This window comes from Corvus moneduloides, chromosome 1, assembly GCF_009650955.1.
Source record: "Corvus moneduloides isolate bCorMon1 chromosome 1, bCorMon1.pri, whole genome shotgun sequence".
In the NCBI taxonomy this organism is placed as follows: Eukaryota; Metazoa; Chordata; class Aves; order Passeriformes; family Corvidae; genus Corvus; species Corvus moneduloides.
Window position 1 is genome coordinate 108,645,356 of NC_045476.1, and position 6,000 is coordinate 108,651,355.

The 6,000-nt window shown below is 38.9% G+C and overlaps 1 protein-coding gene across 1 annotated transcript in view; it reads right to left on the bottom strand.

Annotated features, from left to right (window-relative positions):
• Positions 1–5,346, bottom strand: part of LDLRAD4 (low density lipoprotein receptor class A domain containing 4) — a 239,603-nt gene extending 234,257 nt beyond the window's left edge. The window contains exon 1 of the mRNA XM_032121422.1: positions 5,216–5,346. The gene's annotated coding sequence lies outside the window, so the exon portion shown is untranslated. The remainder of the gene's footprint in view (positions 1–5,215) is intronic.
• Between the last annotated feature and the right edge of the window lie 654 nt (positions 5,347–6,000).

Genomic DNA, 6,000 nt, shown 5'->3' on the forward strand with positions numbered 1-6,000 from the left:
AAAAAAAAAAAAAAAAGAGAAATGTTTTGCTGCACAACACAAATTCACTGCTCGTTTCCCTAGTTTGTTTCTAATAAAATTAATAAAGCAATGAGTAGGTAGGCACTCCACTACTTCTACAAGAGTGGAGTGATTGCCTTCAGAAAGGGAAAGTTGCAAGAGCATTATGAAAGATTCTAACCATATGTTAAATCCTTATTTCCAGCACACCTGTCTTAGCTCAGTAAATGTTCTTAAGCTCACCAGGACACTGACTTGGAGAACTCCCTATAAAACTCGTAGGAACTGTATGAACAAATCCCTTAACGAGCCTTCAGACCTCTACCCATGAGTGAAAAGAAAAATTAGGTTGCGAATCTTGCAAGATTTCAAGGAATCTGGAATCTCACTCGTCCAAAACCCCCCACAACATCTACCTTTAATGTGTGCAGCAATGCATTTCTGTTATCACCCGGAATCCAGGAGGTGAGAATGTGAGAAATAGTGAAGTTCTAATGAATTTTTAAAAATTGGTTGAGAGCTCAGCACGGAGATCTGAATGGGTTCAGGGGGTTGTGAAGATTTCTTCCATCTCAACTGTCAACTGCTCACTCATGTTGAACGTACTGATGAGGAAATCCTCAGAGCATGCAGCAGCAGCCCGCTGCAGGGACGTCATTAGGAATGTTCCAAAAAAAACTGTGGTGCCTGAAGAGTTCTTTCCTTTCCACAAGGTCCTTAAGATAAAAGGAAATTAATGTGACAGGTTCTGATAAGCACAGACAATGCAACCTTTCTGTATTACCTCACCCAAGAACACCCATTTGCTCATTTCTCAGCTGACTGAAGACTAGCTTCTTCTAGTACAGCTGTTCCCTCCTACAGGGAACACTCACTTCCACTGTTGCTCTAACAGTTAGAAGACAACACTAATCACTGCAAGTACTACAGGCCTATATACCACAGCACAAACACACCAAACACTGCTCATTTCTACCATGAATTTCCAGCTTAAAGGGGAGTAGACAGATCAATCTTCACAAAGTCTTGAACACAGCTTTCACAGTATATTCTTCCATGAGAGCTGGGCCAATACAAAAGTTATTAAAAGCAAAGGGAAGGGGCTGGATTAGCAATGGAATTATATAAGTTATGAAAACATACAAGCAAATGTCAGTCTTGAAACAAAATACTAATTTAACTGTCCTCCATGTAGGCAAAAAAGCAACAAGTAACACATTCCTTGAGGAAAAACACTCCTTGCAAGCCTGAAAGCAAGACTAAACTGAAAATACAAGATTAAGCACTTCACCTTGTTTTGTGGGGAGTTTCAGTGACCACAACAGGAATATTCCTGTGTGCTTTATGCAAGGGTGTTTACAGGACAAGTCTGAATTGCTGAGCCACTATTTTACTTGTGGCTCAGGAATCATTCCAAAGCAAACATGGGAGAGAATACAGCAACACATATTTTCAAAATTAATCAAATGCATAATAAAGTTTAAGCAATGAAATTTTGAATTTCATTGAAGTCACTGAAGTTCAACTCTAGCCCTTCAGTTGATCACCAAGATTTACTACTGCCTCTCTACTGGTCAGTCCTGCCAGACAGGTAACCTCAAAGTCACTATCACACAGCTCAAGAGCTAAATGCTCCTTCCAAAAGTAAATATTTCCAGAACGAAAACAAAATTCAGTATATTGCTGATAGTACAAATAAGCAAACAATACAGGAAGTCCATGCTTTTCTGTTCTAAATACATTTTTCCATAAAGGGATACGTTTGCTCATATGTGAGAAAGGAGTATGAAAGTAGAGGTCCCTTATCTCTATTTCCACTGGGTACCACATGGTGGTAGCCAATCCAGTGTATACAACAAAATGGGATCCAACAAATCTTATCTCCTGAAGTGAATGTTCTGGAATCTCACATTCATTCCCTTATCTCAGGATTCAAAATTATTTTTATTTTCTAAGCAAAAAATTATTCTATGCTTATGAGTGCGCACAACACTTTTTAAAGACTGTGTCTCCTCATCTTTTAAATTCTTGCTTAAAAACTACCTCTTAAAATTTTCCATAGTACTTCTTCCTATGTAGATAAAAAATTTCTCGTGTCAATGTAAATAGGGCATTTTTTATATTACCTTCCCCCAAAAATCAGCCAGTCACAAAAAACTATATAATATTTACAAGATGCATGTATTCATGATGCTTTATCTTCTCTTCATTTATGAGAAATTCTAAAATTTGAGCCATCCACTATAAGAAAAGAAACAACCTCCAACAACAAGAATTTAATCCACCCAAAATCCTCCTCAAGGGTCTCTGGAGAACCAGAACAACCCAGTGTTTCATGGCACAGACTCCAAACCACTGAAGCAAGCACAAGCTAGATCGGAAGAGTTAAATAAAGCAGCTAAAATTCAGCAGCATCGCAGGCTATTCCAGACTACAGTTACTATAACCTACACTGGGTGTCCTCTGCATAAGCACCAGTGTGACTTTGCGGACTGCTGAGACTCAGTCTGTTGCAACTGGCATAAGTTGCCACAGGCGAGCAATCACAAGAAACTGACCTTGGCAAAAGCACATTTTACACTTCACTGCTGTTCAACTGTGTTATACTAAAGAGAGAGCAAGTGAGCACAAGCAGAAGGGGGAGGGAGAGAGAACAAAGGGGGATAGACAGCATAAAAGTGAACGTAGCCGTTTTCAGCTTTACCTGCTTTTAAGATTTTAAGAGAGGTACATCACGCCTCCAATGCACATCACAACCTACACACAGTTATATCAATCCTGCATGGTATCATTTTTAAACCATCAGGGTCTGAGGAGATTTTTTGGGGGGGAGGAGAAAGAAAGGAGACTAAGTACTAAATTAGAAATTAGTACCTAAAAAAAAATTCTCCCAACAAAAAGGGAGAGGAAGTATAGAAGAAAATTACAACTTTGCATTTTCCTACCACTGGATTAATGCATAAATGAGGATTTTTAAATTGTTCTTTCCTCCTGTTTGGCTACACCTGTTGAGAGTACATTTCTGAATCAGCTGCAGCTAATAAGCCTAAAGTATTCCATGAGGTCTGCAGCAAGGTATCTTAGTCCTAATTTTTAATGTTTCAGCTCAACCTTAACTTCAGCTCTCAACAACCTGGCAGCAATTTGCAGGAGCTAGTATGGTAAAATCCCCACTGCTGCACATACAGTTGTGTCTGCTGCTTTTCTCAACCATCTTTGGTCTCTGACGGTTTGAATCAGTTATTTCCTGTCAAATAATTTTCTTAGTTTCTGCATTATTTTTCTTTGGTATTGATTACTGTATCTCCAAAGAAACAGGACCTGGCAGACCAAGATGGCACAGGAACCCGTCAGTGCTAACCCACATCCTTCCCAAATTTTACAGCCAGTTTAACACAAGGATCTAACCTTGAGGGTATGCTGGGTTTCCAGGACATTCACTGGTTGAAGCAAAACATGCAGAAGCTTTGTACGAGTTCCAAAATACCAAATCACTCTCCACTTGGGAAGTGTACAAAGTATGCAAGTCTAGACAAAATAAAACAAGACCACATGCATTTTGTATCTGCTTCCTTACCACTCTTAGGTCAGTGACCTAAGGACTAGATACCGCTTCTCTTCCAGATCTTGAAGTCTGCTTTTCTCCTGTGTAGACAGTTTCTCTATTCCTTATCTGGTTCCACAAATAACTCAAAACCCTGCTACAAAAGCCAGCCTTTTTTCCTCTCAAACATGCAAACCCTTCACACCTCTGTCTTCACAAAGTCTCCATTCCTCTGTTAAAACTCCTCGTTCTCCATCTCAGTCCTCTAAATGTCATTTACGCAGAAGTGGCTTTTATTTTGGACACAGCCATGGTGTTACCTTGAACCATTCCCATCTGACAGAGTCTTGTCATGGTATAATGACCTCCCCTGTCACTGGCCAGGGAGATACAAGACTCAGCCCTGACAGCAGATGGCTGATTCACACACACTGACGCGCAGCGACTCAACAATGATATGATCACACTTAGCCTATAAATTATGAAAACAGCAATTCTATGAAGCATGACCTAAAATTTCAAGGGACTGAAGTATTTCTAAGTCTGAACTTCAGATCTGGGTAAAAAAGGTGTCAGCTATGGATATGCAAAATTTTAATCATCTCATCGGATTGTAGCTCTCTCTCTCACAAATATATGGTGTTTGTAAGGCCCACAGGCCTGCTTCCTGTCACTGAGGCAGGACTCTGTCACAGAGGGCTGGATGGGCCACAAAAATACTCACTGCTTCTGTGAAGTGTGTGAGAAACTCTTGTAGGGTCAAGACATAGAGTAAATTGATGTCTGTCATATTTTTCTGACTGTGTGCTTGGGCATAAAATAGACTTATTAAAATTTTTATTTATTTAGTCCTATAGTAATTGGTAATAGTAGATAAAAAAGATAAAATGGAAAGAGCACACTAGTTCTGCAACAACTACTGTGGGCCTTCAGGCTTGGCTGTCTATGGTCAGCATTTGTCACAATGACACGCAGCAAAAGAAAGAAAAGGGTGACAAAAAAATACCTGACAGGTATTCATACCCACAGGAAGAGCAAATCTTTGTTTATACTAGCACAAAAGTAAGCAGATCTTTATATTACACAAGAGCACCCTCAGCTGAATGTAAGGATTTGACATCTCTTACTTCTTCAATGCATATCCTAAACAACAGGTTATTGAATTGGTCTCTCCCTTTGCAGCTCCCTCTGGGTCTCTCAAACCACACCATATTTTAAATGTATGTGTCAATCAATGCTGCTTGAGTCATTTGACTTTATAGTTCACTAGCTAGGATCTCATTTTCAAGTAATTTTACTCATTAGGCAGAACAAAAACATTAACTGGGTCTTCCACATCCATGCAAGTAATTACCAATATGCTGGCTACTGTGGGAATCTCCCTTCTCTTTCCTCTTCCTTCCCCACCTCTTTCACCTGAAAACTAGTACATTTCCATGAAATATACAAGGATTGACAAATCAAAATCTTTTAACATCTAAAAATTACTAGTAAGGTTTAGCTATAGAAATATATATGGATATGTATCTATACAAACACATCAACACCTAAAACATGTATCCAATAGATGACGATGTGGTGTAGTATGGTTGAAATGTTACCAGAATGTGATTCATTTGACCAACCTATTCCTTGACTGGAAAAAGATTGGTTTGTTTGAATTACATTTACCTTTCTCGAAGTGTTTTAGAAAGAAGTCTTGTCTAGCTTAAGCTCATCCAATACAACATGATGATATCCTTGAAGTCCAGAGAGTCAGAAGAGTCTTCCTTTTCCTCCCAGTTGTGAATGCTGAGTGCGATCTACAAGAAAAAGAAAGTGGGGGGAAAAACGCTTGGCAGGCAATCCTTTCTCAATGGGTCAGTATTTTCAAAGTCCTTACAGAAAACGGCCCTGACTCCAGAAGTTCAATCAATCAATCAAGCAAGCAAATAATTGCTACTTGGCAGATTTCTTTTTCTACATCAAATACTCTGTCTCTCTCTTCACTGTCTTAAACATGAAGATATTAGAGTGAAAGGCATTATTTCCTCTCCTTAGTTAAAAAAAACCGCAAAAACTTGCAATGTACAGTTTGCATTTTCTGGTATAAATTTAAACTCACCATCAGGGAATTTGTAACTTTTTGTTAGAACCTACCAAAGAGAAAGGTTACAGTTTCCCTGCTATGAAGTGCTAATACACCTCACAAAGCCAGTAGCAACTCCTGAAACAGAACTAAAACCACAAAAAACATAAAATACCCTTTTCTCCTACTAGACACTTCAATTAATCAACACCTATTGTTGAATAAGTTCTCAACAGCTTTGTTGAATAAGCATGTTTTTGTCTAGAAATAGCTGTGAGCAGTTCACCAAATTTTATTCTCTGCATTGTTCTGCTATCTCTGGAGTTGCCCTTTTCTAGGGAACATCACTTTTTCTGGATAGCATATTGAGGCCATAATTTTGCAGATA